The sequence below is a fragment of the Sarcophilus harrisii genome, chromosome 1 (assembly GCF_902635505.1).
Source record: "Sarcophilus harrisii chromosome 1, mSarHar1.11, whole genome shotgun sequence".
NCBI lineage: Eukaryota > Metazoa > Chordata > Mammalia > Dasyuromorphia > Dasyuridae > Sarcophilus > Sarcophilus harrisii.
In genome coordinates this window covers 378,063,277-378,089,649 of record NC_045426.1, presented here as the reverse complement: position 1 = coordinate 378,089,649, position 26,373 = coordinate 378,063,277, and positions in this window count along the sequence as shown.

Genomic DNA, 26,373 nt, shown 5'->3' with positions numbered 1-26,373 from the left:
TAAGTCTATTTACTTCAGCTATTAGAATAATGCTTGGGGGTAAGCTGTATTTTTATTCTACCAAACATCCCTAAAAGTGCAGATGTTATCTCTATTAAGAAGTTTTCCTTTGGCCTCAAGAGACAAATTCCCATTTTTAAAATGGAACCAACCTTGCTACTTACACACAATGCAATTTAACTAGAAATACTAGCTATCATTAACTAGAAGTATCAGCTATCACTGTCTATTTCCCTTCCACTGGTCTCTTCTCATTATCATTCCTACTTTCTTTCTGAGCTTGCAGGCTTTGCAATATCCTTAAGAATCAATAAATCAGCCATAAACAAATAATGGTATAGAAGAAACAACAGTGATGGAAAAGTCAGGAGTCCTGGGTTTTAGATCTTGCTGGGTGACTAGCTAGCTGTTTGATCTGAGATCTTTTCATCTGGAATAAATGATCTCTCTATGTCTTCCAGATTTGATAAATTATGATTTATTGAATGCCTGTTATATGTAAAGCACTGTTGTCTTTTTTCTGGTTTCCAGTTTTGTTTTTTTATTATTAAAACTTTTTACTTTCAAAATATATGCATGGATAATTTTTCAACATTGACTCTTACAAAACTTTGTGTTCCAAATTTTCCCTACCTTGCCCCCACCTCCTTCCCCACATGGCAAGTAATCCAATATATGTTAAACATGTTAAAATATATGTTAAATCCAATATATGGATACATATTTATACAATTATCTTGCTGCACAAGAAAAATCAGATCAAAAAGGAAAAAAAAAATGAGAAAGAAAACAAAAGCAAGCAAACAACAACAAAAAAAGTGAAAAGGCTATGCCGTGATCCACACTCAGTTCCCATAGTCCTCTCTCTGGGTGTAGATGGCTCTCTTCATCACAAGATCATTGGGACTAGCCATAATCATCTCATTGTTGGAAAGAGTCATGTCCATCAGGATTGATCATCTTAAAATCTTGTTGTTTCCATGTATAATGATCTCCTGGTTCTGCTCATTTCACTTAGTTCTGTCTTTCTTTTTTTGAAAAAAAGAAACTTGATCATGTGGTTGAAGAATTTAACTTATCTTTCAGGTCCTTTGTTCTTGGCTACTTTAAACTACAGGTTATATAGTTCTATTTTAACAAACAAATTATAGCTGAATAACAATTGCTCACTTGGTGTTCTAATATACGAAGATGATTGAATTCAGAAATGTTGAAACAATTGATAAATTTTCAGTGTCAATGTTTATACCTCACAAATTGGTAATTGCTACAAATTAGAGTTTTATTTATTGTTCTGTTGATTGCTATGATTTACTAAAATAATGAAACATGTTAGTAATGTATATTAAACTTAAAATTCTATTTTCTACACATTCAGAGAAGTGGTTGTTAAATGTTTATTAGCATATCCCTCATGGAATTCCTTCTGGTCATTGAGGTCTTCCCATCTCTAGTTCAGCTGAGAGACTGAAAGAATACAAAGCAGCAAGATAGAAAAGAACATAATGCTGTGAACTGATCACTTAAATGACAGACTTTGGCCATCTGGTAGAGAATTTTTCTGTGTGCAGAGTATGGGAAGCAAAAGGGTAATCCCGGAAACTTTGTTTTGGGAGGTAGTATTTTTCCCAAGCCTTTATGAATGAAAATAAGCAAACAAAATTTTGGAAAGCATTTAAGACAAAGAGGAATTCTAGAACTTAAAGGTTGGATGGAGAAATGAAACCATATTGATTGATTGAATGAATGAATGAAAAAGTACTTTATTAAGTGCTTACAATGCAAAGTACTGTGCTTAGCACTAATAATACAAGGAAGTAAGGAAAATAGTCCCTATTCTCAAAGAGTTCACATTCTGATATCAAGAAGATATAAAGGAAGTTCAGTAGCAAGTGGGTGGAAGGGCACTGTGATCCTTAGGGTGGGGCAGCAAAGAAATAGATAGTAATATTCTTTTTAATGTCATTTCAATTGATGAAAACATATATATTTCCAATAATGAAACACAGAGCAATCCCAAGTACTTTGGACAATCAGAGTAGTGTAACCAAAGGCTACAGTGATATGATTATCAAAGAGGGTTATTGACAGTACTCAAATTTTGCAGAGCTCCAGAAGGATGACTATTGAGAAAAGGCAATTGAAGAATCACTGGTAACATTTAGAAAGAGGATTTTATTTGAATTAAAAAACTATAAACCAGACTGTAGAGAGTTAATAAGAGAATAAGAGGAAAACTGATAGTGTCAGTCATGGATAATCTTCTAAAGAAGTATTGCCACAAAAGGGAGAAGAGATGTGGGATAAAAGTGAGTGACGACTGACGAATTAAAGGGAGCATGCATTTGATGTGAATGTGTTTGTAGGCAGTGGGGAAACAACAAATAGATGGGAGGAGCTAAAGAAAAATGAGGGAGTAGGGGTGATAGAGAGGGAAAGCTGAAAGGGGATAAAATGGACCATGTGTATATAGAGAGGTTTGTTTAGGGAAAGAGAAAGACCACCTCTTCATGAGAGATAGAGATAAAAGTGGAAATACAATCAGAAGACATCTGAGTGATATGAGATGAAGGGAAGGGGGAAAAGAGCTCTCAGTGACTTTCTTTTCTAAGTCACTGCTAATTATGGCCACTGAAACTATTGGGGTGTATGGTTTTTGAAGAGGCAGGTACTGGGCCCCATCTCCACAAGGGTTGCTTTTCAAAACAATAGCTGGAGGGCTAGGTCCGGGGAATGTCTGTGCCATTTCAAAGTGTCTTGTGTTTACCTGTTCATGATTTCCTGGTAGCTAAGGATATAAGCATAGCACACAGAGTTTAACTTGGAAATTTTGCATGTTAAAATTAGCTTTTAACTGCACTAAGACTTTTAGAATACCCAGCATTATTAGTATAAAAAGTATGCTTATTTTGTTCAACAGAGTTTAACTAGAAATAGTCCTGGGACAAATGACTATCCTGTTATTATTCTTTCATATTTAATGTTCTGCAGACTATTGCACAAGTGAATGAAATCATTGCTTTATATAGTACTTATTCCAGCAGAAGATACAATTAAGGGAATAATAAATGTTCTGGCTAGAAAGATAAGATCCTAGGATTATAGATGTAGGTCTGGAAGGGATCAGAGTCCAAGCCCTTCAGCTTGCAGATGAGGTTGAGAGAAGTTCAATGATTTGTCCAAGCTTAAGTAAAAGTTGGATTGAGACCATGAAGAGCTTTAAATGCATGGCAGAATAATTTGCATTTTATTTAAAAAAATACAGGCTGAAAATAAAATTTTTAGGACAGACATAACATAGTTAGAATTGTCCTTTAGAAGCAGGAATTTCAGTTTGTCAGCTATATTTAAGGGTGAATTAGAAAAGGGAGATAGTGAAAGCAAAGAAATCGGGTAGGAGGTCAAAGATTGTAGGTGAAAGATTACATGAATTTGAATTTGGGCAATGGTTGTGCTGGTAGAAAGAAGGAAAATATTTTAAGAGACTTAATGGAAGTAGAACTAAAGAGATTTGGCAACTAATTGGATAAAGGGGTTGAGAGACAATTTAAAAAAAGTCAATTTAGGTGACCAGGAGGAGATCAGATTGGAGAAGTTAAGAAGAGGGATGTGTTTTGGGAAGATAATGGATTCTGTTAAATATGAGAAGCTTCAAGTTGGAGATTCCAGAAGGCGGTCATTGGTGTGGGACTAGAGCTCAGGAGAGAAGTCAGGGATGAGTATATAGAGGTAGATGTCATCTGAATAATATCTGATAATTATTGTGCTCATTCCAAAAGAGACACACATTCACATGCACAGAAAAACAGAGAGAGCGAGAGGAAAGAGCAAGAGAGAGAGCTAGAGAGAGAGAAAGAGAGAAATAGAGAGACAGAGAAAGGCAGAGAAAGAGATAGAGAGAGAGAGAGACAGAGAGCCATAGAGAGACAGAGTGAGAGAAACAGAGAGAGAGAGACAAAGAGAGACAGAGACAGAGACACAGAAAGAGAAAGAGAGAGACAGAGTGAGAGAGACAGAGACAGAGAGACAGAGAGACAGACGGGGGGGGGGCAGAGACACACAAACACAGACACAGAGATAGAGACAGACAGAAGCAGAAAGACAGACAAGAGACAGAGAACAAGACAAGACTCACAACAGAGCTTTGAAGTATACTCACAATTAGCATTCAGGACCTAGATGTTATCTAGCAAAAGAAATACAGATAAAAAATACAGATAAAAAAAATACAGGAAAAAAAAAACTTGGAGAAAAAGTGGTATCATGAGTGGAAGATAGGAGAAGGATGTCAACTTTGTGGAAAGAAATGAGGAAGAATTTGAGATGAGAAAAGACCAGACTTTTTAGCAATTGAAAGTCTTAGTATTCTTGGGTGGGATATTTTCAGTTTTGTGATGAGATCTGAAGCCAAATTGGAACAAGCTTAAGAGTGGAAAAGAAATGAAGATTATGAGTGAAGATGGCTTTTTCTCAGAATTTGACTTGGCCAGGAGAAAAGATCACATGATAGCTTACCAGTAGGGTCAAGAGATTTTTTTTTTTTTAAATATACTTATGCTACATATGCTTCTTCAGCAGCAGAGACTTGCTTTTTAACAGGTTAAGTGCATAATTACTATTCAGTAAATACTTGCTAATTTATGAAAAATATTATCTTTTTGTGTAGGAATGAGATCAATGCAAAGTCAAGTCAGTACACATAAAGAACACTGATTTTGAAGCTAAGGACCTGGGTTCAGATTTCTGGACTTTAGTTTTCTCATCTGTAAAATGAGAAGAATTGGGTTTGTTGCTTTTCTGTTTTTAACATTATATGATCATTTTCACATTTTTTTTCCTGTTTGTTCCTTTAATATCAACTTATTGGTATTTCCTTTATAAACTCGGCTCTAAAATTATTAATTAATAATAATAAAATTATAATAACTAGCATTTATATAGTAATTTGAGATTTGTAAAAACCATGGAAGTAGATAGTATTTTTATCAACATTTTACTGATGAAAAAATTGAGGCAGACAGAAGTTAGGTGAGCTGACTAGTGTCACCCAACTGGTAAGTATCTATTGTAAGATTTGAACTCAGACCTGCCTGACTTCAACTTCTAGCATTTTAACACCCATAAATTTTGATTGTTTTAATTTTTGTTATTTCAGTTCAGTTTAGTCTTCATTATGCTGAATTTTTTGATTCTCTGTTTAGAGTTAGAATGTTAAAGACAGAAGAAATCTTAGAACCTTTGTTGTTATTTAGTTGTTTCAGTCATGTCTGCCTTTTCATGATCTTGTTTGGGGTTTTCATGGCAGAGATATGGAATGGTTTGCCATTTCTATCTTCAACTTATTTTACAGATGGGGAAACTGAGGCAAACAGAGATAAGTGACTTGCCAGAGTCACACAGCAAGTAAATGACTGAGGCCAGATTTGAATTCAGGAATGAATCTTTTGGACCCCAATCCCAACACTTTTTCTACTATACCACTTAGCTGTTTCTAGATCTTTGACAGAAGTACAAACTGAGTACCCTAAAAGTTAAATGACTTAGCCTGAGTGACATGGACATTCACTGACAGAACTGGAAATAGAACTCAGGTCTTCTGATTTAATTTGATTTCCAATTTTAATATGTCACTTTAAAGTTTGTAGAATACTTTCTTAAAAAAACAAAATAAAATAACCCTTGGATGTAGTATTTTTTTATTAAAGCTTTTTATTTTCAAAACATATACATGGATAATTTTTCAACATTAAGCCTTGCAAAACCTCGTGTTCCAATTTTCCCTCCCCTTTCCTCACCCCCTCTCCTAGATGGCAAATAATCCAATATATGACAAACATGGTGGAAAAATATGCTAAATCTAATATATGAATACATATTTATACAATTATCTTGCTGCAAAAGAAAAACCAACTCAAACAGGAAAAAAATGAGGAAGAAAATGAAATGCAAGCAAACAACAACAAAAAGAGTGAAAATACTATATTGTGGTCCACTCTCAGTTCCCATAATCTTCTCTGTGGGTACAGATGGCTCTCTTCATCACAGGATCATTGGAACTGGTCTAAATCATCTCACTGTTGAAGAGAGCCATGCCCATCAGAATTGACTATTGTATATAGTCTTGTTATTGCTATGTACAATAATCTCTTGGTTCTACTCACTTCATAGCATCAGTTCATGTAAGTCTATCTCCAGGTCTCTCTGAAATCATCCTGCTGGTCATTTCTTATAGAACAATAATATTCTATAGCATTCATATACCATAACTTATTCAGCCATTCTCCAATTGTCCTTGCCACTATAAGAAGGATTACTACAAATATTTTTGCATGTATGGGTTCTTTCCCTCCTTTATGATCTCTTTGGGATACAAGCCCAATAGAAACACTGCTGGATAAAAGGGTATGGACAGTTGGATAACTCTTTGGACATAGTTCCAAATTGCTCTTGAATGTATTATTTTAAGTATTATCTTCATTTTGCAAATTAAGAAATCAAGGCTCAGAAGAGTAAGTTTATAGAAACTAGCTTATACAGCCAGCCAGTGAAAAGAGCTGGGATCTCCCAGTATCAGGCACATATTTCTCAATGATATTGTGTTGTCCATCTACTTTATGTGCTAGTCTTTTTTTAATGTCTAATAAATCACAAGATCCTCCAAATTAGGGATTTCATTTTTTCCTCCTTTTTGCATCCTTTATAGTATCTTATAACATGCTCTGTCTATATGGCTGGTGTTTAGGGAATTGGTACAGTTAGTGACATCAAGAAGCATCATGGTGTGATAGAAAAAGTATTTCATTTGGATTAGAGAATTACAGTTGGAAGGGACCTTAGATGTCACCTAATTAATTTTTAAAATTTAAAATAAACAAAATTTAAATAAAAAATTTAAATAGAAAAAGAAAAAATTGTCATGTGTGCAATGTGCACAAAGAACATGAGATGATTGAAAATATGTACCAATAAATTTCCATTTCAAGAAAGCATATATAATAATAGTACATATATTCAGAACTGTCCATCTTTTTTATTTTTGCAGACTTGCAGGATTTTTTTGTTGTTGTTGTTCTCTGCTGTCCACTTTTTACTTTATTCTTTTTTTCCTCATTCCCCAACCACTTCCCCCAAGCAGGTTACAATTATGCATGAGTATATTTATGTTTACATATATACATGCATACACATACACATATTGATTATCTCTCATTTCCTATATCTGCTAACTACTCTACTTTACTTCTACCAGATAACTTGCCTTACTATTAGTTAATCTATTCCCCATTCCTATCTCAAGGATCCCTCCTATTTCCTCCCCCTCCTCCCACTCTTTCTTTTCCTCTTTATCCCTTTATCATTACTCTATATACTTTATCCCCCTCTGGTTAATCTATACATCTTTATTTATCCCACCTTATTATATTTTTGGATGGTGTTATATTTACATATATTATAATGCATATATAGTTTATATAATATAATATAGCATATTATATATACTATATATATAATATAGCATATTATATATACTATATATATATATAATAATATATATATATATATATATATATATATATATATATATATATATATAGTATTGTTCTTTCTTTACCCCATTCCCCATATGAGTAGGATTTCATAATTACTAGCCCTTCTCCCCCATCTAATTTTTCTGTTTTAAGTTATATAGCACAGTACTGTTTTTACCTTTTCCTCTAAGGTTTTGCTTTTTAGAATTATGCCATATTCACTATTATACCAATCTCTCTATGGGATTACTCAGTTACTAATAACAATCTTAGACATGGCTTGTATTTTCACATATAAAATAATCTTAGACATGGCTTGTATTTTCACATATAAAACGTAAATAGTTTGTTCTTACTCAGTCTTATGAAATTATTCTTAGATTTTGGCTTTTATATGTCAAATTGTCTATTGAATTAAGGTTTGTTTGCAACAAAAGCCTGAAAATCTGACTGTTCATTAAATGTCCATTTTTAAAATATTCATTTTATACTTAATTTTGTTGGATATAATATTTTTTTTGTCCACAATCCTAATTCTTTTAAATTTTGATATATAGCATTCCTGGACCTATGGTCTTTTATTGTATCTATTGATAAGTCCTGTGTGATTTTTTTTTCCTGAGGCAATTGGGGTTAAGTGACTTGCCCCAGATCATATAACTAGGAAGTATTAAATGCCTGAGACTGTGTAATTTTAATTGTAGCTCCATTATATTGAGTTGTTTTTTCCTCTTCCTTTTCCTCTTCCTCCTTTTCATCTTCTTTTTCTTGTTTATAAAATTTCTCTTTGATCTTAGAGTTTCAAAATTCAGCAATGATGTTTCTGTATGTTTTCCTTGTAGGATCTCTTTCAACTGGGTGATTGGTGGACTTTTTTCTATTATTTTTCATTATTTAAATTTTCTTTTATTATTTCTTGGTCTCATTATTTCACTGACTTTCCCTTTCCTAATTCTAATTTTCACTCTGGATCTCCTTTTCTAATTCATTGACTTTCTTTACATTGTTTTGTTCTTAATTAAAAAAAAAATGTTTTTCCTCAATCTCTCATTTGATTTTTCCTCCCCCCCTCCAAGGAAATTGGGGTTAAGTGACTTGCCCAAGGTGACACAGCTAGGAAGTGTTAAGTGTCTGAGATCAGATTTGAACTCAGGTCCTCCTGACTTCGGGGTTGGTGCTCTGTGCCTCTTGCTGCCTTTCCTTATTTGATTTTTAAAGTCTTTTTTGAATTATTCTATAAAGTTTTTTTGGTCAGGTATCATTCAATGTTACTCTGGGGTAGGAGAGGCTTTAATTTTGTGTGTGTGTGTGTGTGTGTGTGTGTGTGTGTGTGTGTGTGTGTTAGTATCCTCTTTTGAAGATGAACTGTGATTCTTTCTCCTTTGCCTACTTACATTTTTAAAAATAAATAAGAGCTTGTTAATGTAATCACCCTAGTCCTGAGGTGAGAGGAATGATGCCTCTGGCTTCAAACTTTCTGTTCTCTTCTCTGGCTTGGAACCTCAAACCAAAAAGTCCATTCTCTTTTAAGTTTACACAGCCAGTAGCATCCCTGTACCACTGCTTCTCACAGACTGGATTTGCCCATTCCTTTTTGCCCAGGGCTGTATCTCTGAACTGCAGATGTGGTTGGTATTGTTAATCAGCAGAGGTTCTCTCAATCTTCCAGGATTCAAACCACTGTCTCCCCCATGCAAGGAGAGGGCAAAGAGATTATGGCGAAAGTTCCTGTAGTTTAGGCTGAGGCTATCTCTTGAACCCAGCTAGCCCCAGGATTACTAGCCTGCTGTTTTTGTGGAGGTAAGCTGGAGGTGTTTACACTTCCCACAGGCTAAACTTCCAGTCTAGAATCTTTCTCAGAATCTCCTATGGTTTTCTCAAAAGGAGGACTATTTTGCCCCAGGTTTTCTTTTTTTTCAGCAGCCTATCTTGTCCCAAGGGACAATTTTGTTTTATTTCTGAGAGAAATCTGGAGTGCTTAGAATTTTCTGACCTCTGATATCTTCCAAGAATCCTCTCCATTTCATTTTAAGGATGAAAAATTGAGGCCTAGAGATTTGAAGTGATTTGCCAGAAGTTACACAGGAAGTAGTAGTAGATAATAAGAAAGCCTAGACTATGTCCAAAAGGTTATAAAGCTGTGCATGCCCTTTGATCCAGCAATATCACAACTATGTTTGTATCCCAAAGAAATTACAGAAGATGTATAAAAATATTTATAGCAGTTCTTTTTGTGGTGGCAAAGAACGGGAAAATGAGTAGTTACCCATCAATTGGGGAATGGTTAAATATTATGGTATATGAAAATAATATAATATTATCATTCTATAAAAATAATTAACAGGCAGATTTTAGAAAAGCTTGGAAAGATTTACATGAACGGATGCTGAGTGAAGCAAGCAGAAACATGAAAACTTCATCGATAGCAACAATAAGATTGTGTGATGATCAACTGTGATGAATTTGGTTCTTCTCAGCGATTCAGTGATCCCAGACAATCCTGATAAATTTTGGATGGAAAACTCCATTTGCATCCAGAGAGAGAACTATGAAGATTTAATGTGAATCAGGGCCACTTTTTTCCTTTTTTTTAATTTTTAAAATTTTTAAATCCTTTTGTTCTGACTTTTCTTTATCAACATAACTCATATGGAAATATGTAAAAAATGAATGTTCAAGTGTAATCTAATAATAATAGTAGTAGATTAAAACCTAGGTCCCCCAACTCTCTATTATGTGTTTTTATTGTACTAAATACCTAGCTTCAAAGTCTACCTTTCTTACTTTCCTATTTTTTAGGGACTAGAGGCAAAATCAGAACCCACTTCTGAGCCTCAGTTTCCTTATCTATTGAATGATAAGGTTGCAATGGATTATTCTAACTTTAAATCCTTTAAATTCAGTCTATCTCAGTTTATTCAGTGCTAGGATTGCTCAGTTAACAGTAGAATTCTGGTGCTGTGACTAAATTGCTTGCTAGTCCTTGGATGTTAATCTCTAACTCATTCCTTATAAAAACATCTATAAGTGGGAATACATTGAGAATCTGAGTCCAATTTTTGCTAACCAAGAAACACTTTCTCTCTCCCTGTGGAATAGTGGAAAGAGGACTGAGCTATGAGCCAGGAGACCTGGGTTCTGTGAACAAATGACCCTTCTCTTACTAGTGGTGGGAATTCAATGGGGTTATTATTAAATATTCAATATATATGTGGGGTTATGTGAAGTCTAAGGACTGTTAGATGAATATTCCCCTGTTTGGGACTGGGTTGAGCTGTCTCATCAATCTGAACTTAAAGAAGTGAGTTGAGCGGGGCTGAGATAAGTGTGAAATATTGAGACCCATTTGGATGAGTCTGTCATAGCTATGTAAATAGAGAATAGAGAGGCACCAGTTTTGAAAAATTGAAGGGATCATGTGAGTTGGTTGAAGGCAGCCAGAGAAGGGTATCCACCAGACCTTCTGCTGAGGCAGGATTTTCCATGGTGGGTCCCTCCCCTGATGGGTACCAGATTAGTTGGCTCATGAGGCTATGCGGGCTTAATTAAGCAAAAGGTTCCTATGCTCTGCACTTTAAAAAATCCCCTTCTGTCTCTTAGTTGCCAGCAAAGCCTAAAAACAAACAAACAAACAAATAAAACCTCTCTTTAAAGAACACTAAGAGAAAAAGGGCATCCTCATTCAGGCTGATTGGCAGCAAAGATTGTGAGGGAAAGGTGATATAACTTGGACGTTTGAGGGGTGGACGTTTAAGGGGTAAACGTTTGGGTAGCCACTAAAAGTGGAAATCCCAGGGGTTACTGAGGCTACAATATGGCTTTGATAGTTTATCTTCTTTTTTCTGGGGGGTCATTTTTTGTGGGTTCTAGTTCCAGTTCTTCCAACAACTGCACAATCTTGGACGTATTACTTCTCCTCTCTTGGCTACAATCTCTTCATCTATAAAACAAACAGGTTGCACTTGTTTATCTCTTAGGTCCCTTCAAGCTCTAACATTTCATAAACTCAGTTCCTCCCCTAGCTCTGGTTTTGTAAGCATTTTTGCAGTGTATTTCTCAGTTCCAGGGCTGCACAAATACTGGCTGCTTTTTGTGGGGATATGTCGGTCCTCATATGTGCCATTTCCACATTCCATGAAGCTGTTAATGTCCATCCTCCCACGTACAACTTTCAAGAACAGCCTGAGACAAAGTCCAGAGGGCACACTGAAGGATTCTTACAAGGAGCTTATAGCCCATCTCCCTCAGCTAATTTGCAAAAGCATTTTTTGATTTAAAACAGAAGGAAGGCAAATCCCTGGGAGAAAACTCACATTCACTAATGTTCCTCCTAGAGTGAGTTATGAGAGGAAGCCCCAGATGAATTACAGACGAAGGTTAAATTGTGAGGCACTAATTTGTAGAAAAGGTAAAGGTAAGAAAAGAGAAAAAGAAAAGAATACATACGTTTATATACATATATGTGTTTGTATATATATTCAAATACATGTAAATTTTGAATACTATGTCTTGATATGCTTCCCTCCCCCTATTTCCACCCTCAAGAAATCCAGTAATTTAAAGCCATCCAAAATGGATAGCCAGAAGAGTCCTATATTTAGCATCTGAAGACTGAGTTCTAATTCCTCCCTGTTTCTGTTTATAATGTGACATTAATTAAGTCATTAACCCATTCTGAGTCTCAGTTTCTATATTTCTAAAAAGATGGACTTGTTTTAGGGAATATTTAAATACCATTTCAAATTTCAGTTTCTGTGGGTTTTTTTGTTTTGGATTTTTTTTTTTTGAGACAGTGTGAGCCTGGTTTTTGGAAGACACTAGCAAAAGAATGACCAATTTTGACTCCAGAGATGTGTTGATAAATTATATTTCCCTCTTACTGGAGAATAAAGTGAATGTGGAATAGAGCCTATGGACAATCTTCAACATGGACATTGTCTCAGTTTGTTTTTAATCATCTCCCTTTGTTGTACAAAAAGAATGCTTTTTTTGGGGGAAGGGAGTAAAATTGGATAGTTTTAAGCACTTAGAAAAGTTTCCCTTTCTCAAGCTTATACTTATTTCTTTCAAATTTCTATCTATTATTTCTAGTTCTGCCCTCTGATGCCAAGCAAAACAAATCAGATCCTTCCATCCATGACAATCCTTTATGCATAATTCCCCTCCCAAGTTTTCTCAAGGTGTTTATATATATGTGTGTGTGTGTGTGTGTGTGTGTTTGTGTGTGTATATACACACATATATGTGTGTGTGTGTGTGTGTGTGTGTGTGTATATATATATATATATATATATATATATATATATATATAATGACTAATGTATCTGGCCCATTTTAGGCACTGTGGAAAGACTTAGAATGAAATCCAGATCCTATCCCTAGGGGATTATACAATCTAGTAGAGAGACAAAAGAGACTAAATAATTGTCAATAAAAGTTTATCAGTTAACTATTTTATAACAGACACCAAGTTAGTAGGGATATACATACAGAGAATGAAATAATCTCTATTCTCTAGGTAAACAAAACAGTTAAGTAAGCCATATGAGATAGAGGGTGAATTAAGGCATAAATAGGATAATTATATTCATCTCTGGCTTATTTGTGTAATGACAAAAATAGTTCCATAATAATCAAAAGAAATAATCCATCAGAGGACTATATAATTCATATAATATCTATTTCATGAATATTTGGATTTCTCAGTTTATGAATGAACATGTATACTTTTTCCAGATAGAGATGATGTTAATGTAGGACACCATCTGATGTAAGACAACTTTAGCTCTGTCACTAAATCCTAGAGGGGAGGGATCTTAGGGGTTATTTGTTTAAGACCATGATGAAACTTGAATGTCCTCTGGAAGCTTTGATGAAGATAGATCTATCTCAATGATCTATCTATACTCTCTCCTGTTTAAACATGAGACCTATGGAATGCCATTTCTCAGGCAACTGAAACCACTATTTATAAAATAACTAGAACCATTACCCCACATAGCAGTTTTGCAAAAGATTAACAACATGGGATATGTGATGATCCCTCAGATAGCTTGAGATTTTGTAGCTTTGCCAGTAAGGAGGGTGATTAGCGAAGGTAAAAGAGCACTAGATTGGAAGTGAAAAGATTTAAAAGCTAGTGGCACAGTGGACAGAACAACAGATTGGAGTCAGGAAGACTCATCTTCCTGAATTCAAATCAAGGTTCAGATATGTATTTGCTGTGTGACTCTGGTCAAGTCACTTAATCCTGTTTGCTTCAATTTCCTTATCTATAAAATGAGCTGCAGGAGAAAATGGCAAACTACTTCAGCATCTTTGTCAAGAAAATGAAAAAAGGTCACAACATGATGGACATGACAGAAAAAGTCTAACAGTCTGCCTCTGCCTCTCATAAGCCAAGTCACCTTCGGTAAGTCACAAACTGTCTGAGATCCAGTCTCATCATCTGTCAAATAGGAATTATATAGAGTTTATTGTTATGGTTGAATGTGATCATTTAAATCAAAGGTCTTTGAAAAACATAAAGCTCTATGGAACTGTGAGATCATTGTTATTATTACTATTATTAAAGAGTAGTACAATTATTGCCCTCCAGAAATTCCAGGTAAAGATGTTATTTAAACTTCAACAAAGGTAGAAGAGGTGAGAAAGGCCTAAAATCAGAATCATTTAACATGTGTGTATTCAGTGTCTCTAATCCATCATAGTAGGGTCTATAAATTTCTTTAAAAAGCTTTAGGGTTCCCCACAATACCCTTAGGAAAGCTCTGTAGAGGATACTCAGCGATGTCTCTCTAGGGGGGGAGACAAGACCAAATGGCCTTTGTATTTTTGGCTCTGCTGTTTCATATCTAATAGATCCATATGAATTATCTCACCTTCATAATGAAGTACAGAATAAATCTTTTATGTGAAATCAGACCTTCCTAAAGTTTTCCAAAATGACATTTTTTTTTCCTGAAGGGACTTTGAATTCCCCCTCCCCCCATCTATTTTTGTACTTCCTGGGAGCTGAAATACTAAAATTCTATATGACAGGCTGCTCTTGAGATATTTCCAACTTAGCTGGAATCAGGATTTACCAGAAATGTTGTGAGACAGCTTGTTTAAGTGAGATTTCCTACTTGGTGTCTTTTAAAAAGAGAGAGAAAGGAAGAAAAACTAGTGATTTTGGATGGAGTTCAGCCACCCAGGACACATTTGGACATGTAACTGAGGCAAACCAAAATGCCAGTCGTCTTCCAGTCCTCCCACTGTCCTTCTTCAAGAACATTTGGCAAAGTCATAAGCTTCCAGAGGACTTTGAAGACACAGGTTTAGAATAAATGTATGTATATTTGACATGACTATAAAGTAATGAAATGGATTCCTTTAAATAAGGGGCAAAGCAGTTTCGTTACTTTATACTTGCATCTCATATACACACTTGTCCTCATTTATTCCAGGATCATTGTTTTACCATTGTGCTCATTTATTAAAGGGAAACTGGCTTCATTTCCTTCTAAGATTTACATTGGAATACATTGTTTTTAATTTTAACTATCTTATTTAATAGTTAATATTTTAACTTTCAGCCTTCCCATCCAAACTAGGGAATAGAGAGAGATGCATGAATAAAACTTAAGATATAGGTATGCATTTAGAGGGAGATGGAGCAAAGGATGAATATGTATGAAAGCTTATTTAAATGCCATATTTATGAGGAAAGGAAAATATTGGAACCTCACTTTTCCTTTACATATTTTCAAAACACCACATGGGACTGAGTTGGACCCAATAAAAAGTATGAAAAGTTATGAAATGTTTTAGGTTGTATTGGGTATACCAGGGAAATAGAAAATCATTGAGCTCAGTTGTGTAAGATTTTTGTGTTGCATGCCATATAAAGTTAATGACATCAGAAGAAATGGGAATACAGTGTCTGAACTATTGTGTGCTATCTAATGTGGTTTATCAAGTTTTTAAGACTTGTTTTCTCTTTTAAATTTGATTTAATTTGATTTTTAAAATTATTAAGTATTTTCCTATCCTTCCAGGAAAACAGAAGAAAATCATTAAAAAGAATATGCATAGTCATACAAAACAAATTCCCCAAATTGCCTATGTACAAAATTGTATGTCTCATTCTTTATATTAAGTCCATATGTCTCTGACAAGAGAAAGGTAACATTCTTAATCATCAGTCCTCTGGCATCATGATAAATCATTGAATTCATCAGAGATCATGTCTTTCAAAATTGTTCACTTTTTCAATGTTATAGAAAAAATTATCTTTCTCATTCTGTTCACTTCACTCTGTATCAGTTCATAAAGTCTTCCTGGGTTTTTCATAAACTATCCATTTCTTTATTTCTCATGGCACAATCATGATCGATTACATTCACATGCCTTAATTTATTCAGCCACTCCCCAAATGAGAGATATTTTAAAATTTCAAGTTCTTTGCTACTATTGTAAATGTGATTGTACATAAAGGATCTTTTGGGGTTTTTATGTCTTTAAATTGTGCTTCGTTTTCTTCTATTTTTTCTCTCATTATGGAAACAAAAATGGCAAGGGGCAAGACACAAATTGCTTCCCAATAGAGTTATTGACATTTACTTCTGAAGAACTAAAGCTCATTCTAAATACAGTCTTAATTTGTCCTGCTCTAGCTATAGGTTAGGGCCTAACGAGTAGTGACATCAGACTCTAGACTACACATTAGCAAGAGTGATTGATTAAATGGGAGTAGCTAGGTGGCACAGTGACTTGAACACTAAGTTCAAAAGAAATCTTCCTGAGTTCAAAGCTGTCCTCAAGACACTTCCTAATAGTGTGACTCTGGGCAAGTCTCTTAATCATGTTTGCTTTAGTTATTCATCTGTAAAATGAGCTGAAGAAAGAAATGACAAACTATTTTAGTATCTTTGTCAAGAAAATCCCAAATGGGGTCATGGAAAGTCATATACAACTGAAATGACTCAACAATAATAACAAAAATAGATTAAATGAATAATTTTATGGAGTAAAAATATATAATTCATCTGCATGAAAGCAGTGGAGTGGTCAAGTATTCCACACGGGCAAAGAAGACATGTTATTAAACACCCTGGCATACTATTCTTTAACCTCAGCCAAGAATTTTAAAATGTGCATTAATCAATCACATCATATAGTTTTTTATAAATTTGTAAAACTTTGGCTTGTTCATTTCTCTTCCTTACAACTGCAATTTCTTTCTAAGAAAATATCCAAATATTGCTTTGGTATTTCTTTGTCTCACAGAGATCAGAATCTTTTGAAACAATTGTTATTGTTCAGTCATTTTTTTTTTAGTCATTTTCCACTCTTGATGATCCCATTTGGCATTTTCTTGGCAAAGATGTTGGAAGTATTTGCCCTTTCCATACCCAGCTTGTTTTATAGATGAGGGAACTTAACAGATTTAAGTGATTTGACTAGGGTCACATATCAAGGAAATATCTGAGCCTAGATCTGAACTCAAGAAGATGAGTCTTCTTGATTTTAGACCACTCATTCTACCTACAGCACTATCTAGCTGCCCCTGTGACATAGTATACATAAGGATATGATAATAGATCGATTTGGTAATTAGGTGGAGAATTAGAAGGCCCCTTAGTGTTCACTGAGTCCTTTTCTTTTTAGAGATGAAGTTAAGGCCCAGAATGATTTGCCCATCATCACACAACTAGTGGTTCAGGTAGAATTCAAACTCGGATCTTTCTAATTTTAGAAAAATTAACACACTGGATAAATAGATTTGCTAAAAGACAAAGAAACCTGAGTTCAAAACCAATTATAGCAGTTATGTGATTGTGGGAAAATTACCTACTTTTTCAGTGCAAGACTGGACAATTCTTTTTTTTCAATAATATTGTGATTTATTATGAAATGGAACAGGTAATTAATATAACTTGATTGCATTCGGCCAAACCACTGAGAAGATTGAACAATTCTTTAAGACTATAAATTGCAAAGGAGTGCCAACCTTTACTGGTAGAAAGAGTTTCCTTATATAAAAGTTCCTTATACTGAAGAAATCACAAGTTCAATCTCTGTCTCTACAATTATAGGTGATGCTTCACTTTCCATTAATATTCTTATCTTCCACCACTCTCCCTCTCAAACATATATTTCATGTGACGCAAAAAGAGACCTTCATTTCACATTATAGTTTAAAATACATTTGCTGAAAGAAATAGAAGGATAATAAAATGCAGTATTGAGAATCTTCAGAAGTTGGGTACATGAGTCATTCACAACTTTATTCTTTCCAAGGGAATGAAAGTTCCCAGACGCCATTGGTAGAGCAAAGTTATCACTTGTTCCTTCTCTGAATAACATGGTCATAGAAAGGTGGAAATAGTTTGTACAAATGGCCACATGGCTCTGACCTTGGTATATTATTCCCCAGCCTGTTGTCAGGTTAACCATAGAGTGTGAAGCTCTCTTCTCACAAATTCCAGTTCAACTATTGATCACATCTTTAATTTTTCTTTGGTAATGCTCTGAAGGCCTCTTTTTTATCTCTAAAATTTTAAGTGCACATTATTCCTTTCTTCAAAATATGGAAGAGAGAGATAGCTTTTTACTAACCCAAGTGACCCCTCTCCAATCATCTTTCTCTTGTGGTATAGTGTTTGCCATTCCAGCCCCATGTGATGAGCTTGTGAATCTCCTGCCTGTTAAGGAGTCCAAGTTGTCCTTTTAATAAACTTCTGTCAACATGACAATTCATGACATTTCTATAATTCCAAATTTCAGTATTAACAACCCACTGTTACTGTTCCCTAGAATATGTAGGTCCAGGCAGAAACCATGGGGAAAAACATAAAGGAAAACTCCATCCATGTAAACACAGATGTTACAAGTGAATGATGGAATTTGGGGGATAGGCAGAAAGAGAGAGACACAAAACATCACTCAATTTAAGAAATGTCAATCAGCCAGTCTTTGTTGAGCACCTGCTATGTGAACAAGCCAAGCCAGTATTAGACACTGTAGCGGACAAAAGAGAAGCTGAAGACATTATATATGGTCCTAGGCCCGTAAGAGAGCAGAGAGAAAAAGACTTGTATGCAAGAAAAATGTTTTCACAAAATATAACTATTCTTTTTTGGCTCTTGTAACAGTACCTCTTTTTTATTTTTTCCCCATTTTCCCCACCCAGCTGGTTTTCATTTCCCCACATTTAATTATGGGTACTCCCAACATTTTATCTGTAATTCATTTTTTTGCTCTTCTCTCAACACCATCTCTTCCAGGAAGGTCATGTACTACCCATTAGCTTCCATGATTTCATCCACATCAATGATCCTTGAACTTCCTTTCAAGGCTCTCTCTTTGGAGCTTCAATATTGCAACTCTATTACTTAATGGATGTCACTGAGTTGTCCTAATAGCACATAAAACTCATTATGTACATAACTCATCCTCTTCCTCTCCTCCCTATGAGAGCTATCTTCTTTTTCTAGAGTTTTTATTTAAATAACCCTGACATTCTAACAGTTACCTATGTTCAACTATTTTGGAGTCATCTTTGACTTGTCACTTATCAAGAACTTACTGTGTACCAGGCATTGAGCTAAGTTTTTCAATACATAGAAAAGGCAAAAATAATCCTCATCTTCAAGGAGATAATATTCTAATGGGGAAATCACATGTGCAAAAATAGCTGCAGGTAAAATACAAACAGAACAGATGGAAGATAGCCTGAGAAAGAAGGGATTGGCAGCAGGGAAAACTGAAAAGGGCCTGAAAAAAAAAAAAAGGTAAGTGATCTGAGTCTGGAAAGAAACCAGGAATTACAAAAAAAAAAAAAAATAGATGGAGGAAGGATCTTTTTAAAATTAGAAGACAGCCAGTTCGATGGCAAAAATACAGACGATGAAGGATTACGTGTGAGGAACAACAAGTGGGCCAATATGTGGGTAATAAAAAGTACATGGAAGAGAAGTTGTGTTTGAGAAAATTTCAAATGTTGGAAGAAACCAGGTTATGAGAGATTAAAATACTAGCCAGAGTTTGTGTTTGATTGTCTAGATCAAAGTTCATTAATCTTGGGGGGGTGTCTGTGAACTTAATGTGCATATACACCATACACATACAAACATGTAGCTATACAAATACATGCATGTACACAAATACATGCATGTACACAAATATATATACTGTATACTATAAATATTTTGCTATGCATACATGTATGCATTTGTACATACATCATATGTAATTGTTTTACTACAATTTATTACTTTTGTAACCTTGTATAATGTATTTTAAGATTTAAAAATAACATTTTGAGAAGTCCATAGGCTTCATCAGCTTGCCAGAGGAGTATTTGACTCAATAAAGGTTAAGAATCTGTGTTCCAGGTAGCAGAAAACTACTGCGATTTACTGAATAGAGAGGTTTCATGATCACTGCTGAGTTTTAGAAAATCCCTTCTGTAGCTTTCTGGTGAATAGGTTGGAGAGGAGAAAGAATATAATCAGGGAGACAAGTTAGGAAGTTTTGAAATAGTATAGGCAAGAAGAATCACCTAAAGAAGAACAGTGATTATGAGAGTGAAAACAAAGGTGCAAATTAACAAGTCTTGGCAATTGATTGGATATGTATGTTAAGAAAGACAGAATTAGGGGAATAGATGACTACAACAATCTGGGTAATCAGGGTAGTTATAATGCGTCATCAAATATAAAGTAGAAAGGAGGAGGGAGAGTTTAAGGGAAAAGATAATGAGGTCTAATATGGACATTCTGAGTTTCAGATGCCAATGGGACAGTATTGTAAAGCTGGCAGTTGGTGGAGCAGACCTAGAGCTAGGAAAGAGATGAAGACTTGAGTTGTAGATGTGGTAGTAATTTGTGAAGAGATAATTACTGAATTTATGGAAGCTACTGAGATCACCTAAAAAAAAAATGAAGAGAGAGAAGAAAGCCCAGGATAAAATCTTTGAATATTAGGCAAAACATCAAGGATGAAGGAGGCAAAGAAGGAAAAGCCATATAGGGAAGAATGGTATAATGAAAATCCAAGGAATTAAAAATATCTTAGAAAAATGGAGCGGCTAGTGATGTCAAACTCTGCAGAAATGAATGCTGCAGAATGAAAGTTGAAAAGCCTTTGCACATAGCAATTAATTAGATAATTAATAATCTTGGAAAGAGTCATTTTAGTTAAGTAGTAAGTTTGTAAACCAGATTACAAAGGGTTAAAAGTAGGTGGAAAATAAGATGTGTTTTTTTTTTCCTCCCTTGGAGTTCATCTATAAAAAACTAATATAAAAAGATTGTAATTTAAGAGAAAGATGGGGTAAAAGTTTTGTTTTGTTTTTTTCTTAAGAGAAAACAGTTATGGATGTGTGTATGTGTATATGTAATAGATAAAGGGAGATTAAAGATTAGAGACAGAGGTCAAGTAGGGTGGGGGGGTGGTGGATGTTTGAAAAGGCAAGCTCCTGGAAGAGACAGATAAATGATAGGATTAAAGGCACAAATATTGAGCCTGGTCATGGCAAGGACAAAAGGCACTTTCAACTGAGACAAGAACCCCTTTCAAAGTTCAAATTTTAAATAAGGATTTCCTAATTGATCTACTTGTTAGTGCCCTTTAAAATTGCTTCAATTTAAAATATTTGTCAATATTGTATTATTCTAATAAAATACAAGCTCTTTGAGAGCAAGAGCTGTAGATTTTGGATTTATAATTCTACTTCTGAGTATAGTGTCTAGTCTATAGTAGGTTTTAATAAATTCTTATTACTTGCTTGCTAGGTTGGCTGGAAAAAAAGAAATAAAAATGGAAGTGACACCAAGAAGTTTTTAAATTTACAATTCGAGAACTTTATAGAGAAAAATTTACAAGTTCAGTAATCATCTCTTCACAAATTACTCACAAATCTACAAATCAAATCTTCATCTCTCTCTTGAGCTCTAGACCTGCTCCACCAACTGCCCTCTCGCCATCTTTACAATGCTATCCCACTGGCATCTCAAATTCAAATGGTCCATATTAGAGCTCATTATCTTTCCTCTTAAATCCTCTTATCTCCTTTTTATTCTATATCTGATGAGGGCATTATTTCTATAAATCTTCTAATAGTAAGTATGGCCTACATTTCCTCTGTAATGTTTTAGGTGGAATTCTCTCAACAATCATTTATTAAATGCTTAATATGTCTCTACTATAAAGCTAAATGCTGGTGATAAAACAAAATGTCCAAAAAAGTTCTCTACCTTGAAAGAGCTTACATTCTAATGGGGAAAACACTTGAACACACATGATATATATAAAAGGTATTAGAAGGTACAATGAGATAATAATAGCAGTAGGGAAATTCAGGAAGGTCTCCTGGAATAGATAGGATTTGAGCTGAATTTTGAAAGAAATCATAGAAAATATAAAAAGCAGAGGTGAGAGGGCAGATCTTTCTGGGTATGGGGGATAACTTGTGCAAAGACACAGAGATTGAGTTTTCAAGAAACTGCAAATGAGCCAGGGTTGATTATGTGTAAAGTATATAAACAAGAATAAGGCATTAGAAGATTGAAAATATAAGAAGGAACCAGGTTATAAAGAGCTTTATATGCCTAACACAAGAAATTTTATTTTATAAATTAAAAACCAAAACCAAAACAAAAAACCCTTTAGTGCTTGTTAAGGCAGGGAAGATTGAGCATGGTTGGGGAGGACAATGGTTGGTGATATGACATAATCAGACCCATGCTTTAGAAAAATTGCCTTGGCAATTGGACAGGGAATGACTTGCAATGAGAGGAGACACTTGAGTCAAGGATGTTAGTAAAAAGGCAGTAGTACAGAGGAAAGATAACAAAGGACTGAATTAGCATTGTGGTTTTGTGAATAGGGAGAACAATATATACCTACATATATCTACATATATATATGTAGATAACACTGTATATTGTATGTGTGTGCATATGTGTATATATAATTTCTTATCTGTTTATTGATATACATGAGGGATTTTGTGAAGGTAGAATCAACAATGCTTAGCAATTAATTGGATATTTGAATGGTGGGGTGGTGAATGATATAAGGAGAAGAACAAGATATTGAGATTTCAGGTCTCTGTATTTGGCAGGATAGTGGTACTGTTGATAATACAAAGAAATATGGGAAGAAGAGCAGATTTTGAGGAAAAGATAATGAGCCCAATTTTGGATATCTCTGTCTGCAAGATATTCAGTTCTGGATGTCCAGTAGATAGAGATGAAGTTCATCAATCAAGAGTTAAACAATCATTGAGCCTTTATTATTCATCTGTTGTGCCCAGCATCAAATGATAAGGTACAAATAGATGGTACGTTCTGTCCTAGATTGGCTGGTTAGGGAGGAAATGCACAAATATTTGCATAAACAAACACATACTCACACAGAGCAACTTGAATATTACATAATTACAATCAATGTATAAAAAAAGTAAAAATAAAATCTTTATTATATGCCAATGGAAGAGAGAATAAGGGAGAACATATGGAGGAAGGATAGTGTTAATGACAGTTTTCCAGAGAAGTTAAATATGTTGAGTAGAGTCTTTAAAAGGATAAAGTGGCATGAATTGGTGGAAAGTATGCTGTCTTGACTGAGGAAAGGGACCTTTTACAGAGGTCAGTGTCTAAGAAAATTCTGACAAACCTCTTAGTACAGAGCAAAGTTCCACATTCAAAATGGGATAACCTCATGGGATGTCTTTTTAGTTGGCTGGACTTTTCTAGGCTATGAAGGGAGGGAGAGAAGAGGGAACAGAGGCTGCTAGGGAAGGAATCAGCAAAGTGAATCAACAATACTTCCCTAATCAGTTTTCTGAGGCACTTTAGGTAAAGCTCAGGCAAGAGCAGGGGAAAATTAGATGTTTGATATTCTGGTTGAGCAAGTTCTTGATTCCAGGTCATCAATTATGATAATAGAACGAATCAAAAAGTTTCCTGCAAACAGAAACTCTGTTTCTAGGTTCCTTCTCAAGTTTGTTAATCAGACTAGTGTGGAAAGACTTCTTTTTTAAGTTTTAAACTTGTGCTTTAATTTATTTAAGGAAATTCCTGGTATGAAACACTTCACCTAAGCAATTGGTAATTTCCTTATAACTTTTAGTCTTAAAATATCTGGGCACACTGAGCATTTCATTGACTTTTCTAGGGTCACAAAATCACTATGTATTTAGAGGCAGGATTTTAATCTATACATTCCTCTAATTCAAGGGTTCTTAACATTTTTTTGTATTTTGAACATTTTTGTCAGACTGATAAAGCTCTTAGGCTCTTTTTCAGGATTGTGTTTTAAAATTCATAAAATAAAATATATGGAAATAAAGAGGAACCTGTATTGAAATAAAATTTTTTTTATTAAATAACTTTTTATTGACAGAACCCACGCCAGGGTAATTTTTTACAACATTATCCGTTGCACTCATTTCTGTTCCTATTTTTCCCCTCCCTCCACCCTCTCCCCCAGATGGCAAGCAGTCCTATACATGTTAAATAGATTACAGTAGATCTTGGATACAATATATGTGTGCAGAACTGAACAGTTTTCTTGTTGCTCAGGGAGAATTGGATTTAGAAGGTATAAATAACCTGGGAAGAAGAACAAAAATTCAAGCAGTTTACATTCATTTCCTACTGTTCTTTCTTTGGGTGTAGCTGCTTCTGTCCATCCTTGATCAATTGACACTAAGTTAGATCTTGTCTTTGTTGAAGAAATCCACTTCCATCAGAATACATCCTCATACAGTATCGTTGTTGAGGTATATAATGATTTCCTGGTTCTGCTCATTTCGCTCAGCATCAGTTCATGTAAGTCTCTCCAATCCTCTCTGTATTCGTCCTGCTGGTCATTTCTTACAGAATAATAATATTCCATAACATTCATATACCACAATTTACTCAACCATTCTCCAATTGATGGGCATCCATTCATTTTCCAGCTTCTGGCCACTACAAACAGGGCTGCCACAAACATTTTGGCACATACAGGTCCCTTTCCCTTTCTTAGTATCTCTTTGGGGTATAAGCCCAGTAGAGACACTGCTGGATCAAAGGGTATGCACAGTTTGATAACTTTTTGGGCATAGTTCCAAATTGTTCTCCAGAATGGCTGGATGTGTTCACAATTCCACCAACAATGTATCAGTGTCTCTGTTTTCCCACATCCCCTCCAACATTCTGCATTATCTTTCCCTGTCATTCTGGCCATGTATTGAAATATAATTTTTAAACTATATTAAAAAATTAACAGATCTCAGCTTTAACCATTGTACCACTATATAATTGTAATTATAATTCCCCATGATTATATCATGCTTTATAGTTTAAAAAATATTCTGAGATTATGACAATGTGGAGAATAAAAGTTTTGCCCATTTTATATACATCATAAAACTGAAAGACTGGAAAAGGTAAAATTATTTGTCTGGAACCACACTTTGCATAATCAAGTATCTACTTGCTAAAGATCTAACTATTCCTACAATATCCAATATGTTCCATCAATCAACCAGTCAGTCAATAAGCACTGATTAAGCTTTAACTATATTTAGGCACTCTACTAAGTGTCCCCTGCCTTCTAGAGTAGCATACTCTAATGAAAGACAATATGCAAAAAACAGTGTGTAAAGCTGGTTATGTATAAAGTGTGTCAGTTCCCATGGATTCAACTGCTATTTTTCTGCAGATAATTCTGAAGATCTACTCATCCAGCTTTAACTTCTCTCCTGATTTCCAGTCTTATATCCTTTTTTGCCTTTTGGGCAACCCAAACTGGATATCCCATAGATATCTTAAAATCAACATGTCAAAACTAATTACATCCTCCCCCCTAAATCTCTTCCCTTTACCTAACCTCTATTATGCCCAAGGCTATTATCATTCTCTTAGTCACTTAAGCTCACAAACTAATAATGGTCATCTTTAACATCTTTCTTAAATCCCTGATATGCAATTTGTTACCAATGCCTTTCCTCAGTTCTTCCTTTCCTGAACTCCAGAAGATAGTTACATGGTTTACTTCTATTTTTCTGAAACTAACTGTTCCAAATAATGTTGTTTCAGTCAGCATGCCCCCCTTTTCCTGGAACCAATTAATTACATCAGGTAAGATATGCCTATATCCTTTATAGCAGATAGCACAGTCAATTCATATAATACTAAAAAAAATACATATTGGTTAAAAAATTGGTTAAGAAGAAAACACCAAGGAAAGGAAGCAAAATACATTAAAAAACCTGTTTCTTTGGCCTGCTGCCTATTTTCTTTTAATCATGGGAACAGGCTGGGGTCATCTGCTGGGATTGGAATAACAAAATATCTTCTTGACATTCAAATTGCATTGTCAGAGTCCCAGATTAAAGAGACCTTTAAAAGCATAACATTTACCTTATACTGCTCGAGTACAGATGTTCCTGAAGGCAGAAGACTGGACTAGATGACCTTCTTTCTCCTTAATTCTTTAATGTAAAGATTAGCTGCAAGTCTTCATTTCTCCTTCAAATCAATCTTCCATATCCATTGCTGACAGTTTTCACATAATGAAATGTAGCTTATAATTGGTCTTTCCTGCCTTTGAACAAGTCAAGTATTACCTATTCTACTCATTTAATTACATAAAGCATTGCCTTCTAGTTTAAATATGTGTTTAACTTCCCACAATTAGATTAAAAACTTTTCAAAAACAGGATACTTTGTAGAGATATCCAAATATTATTCTTACTTTAGGGCCAGCTCAAGTTTCCCTTCTTTCCAAATGCATTATCCATAAATCTAGAGCTGGAGAGAATCTCAGAGACTATCTAGTCCAACTAAGTTTACAGAAGTTAGAA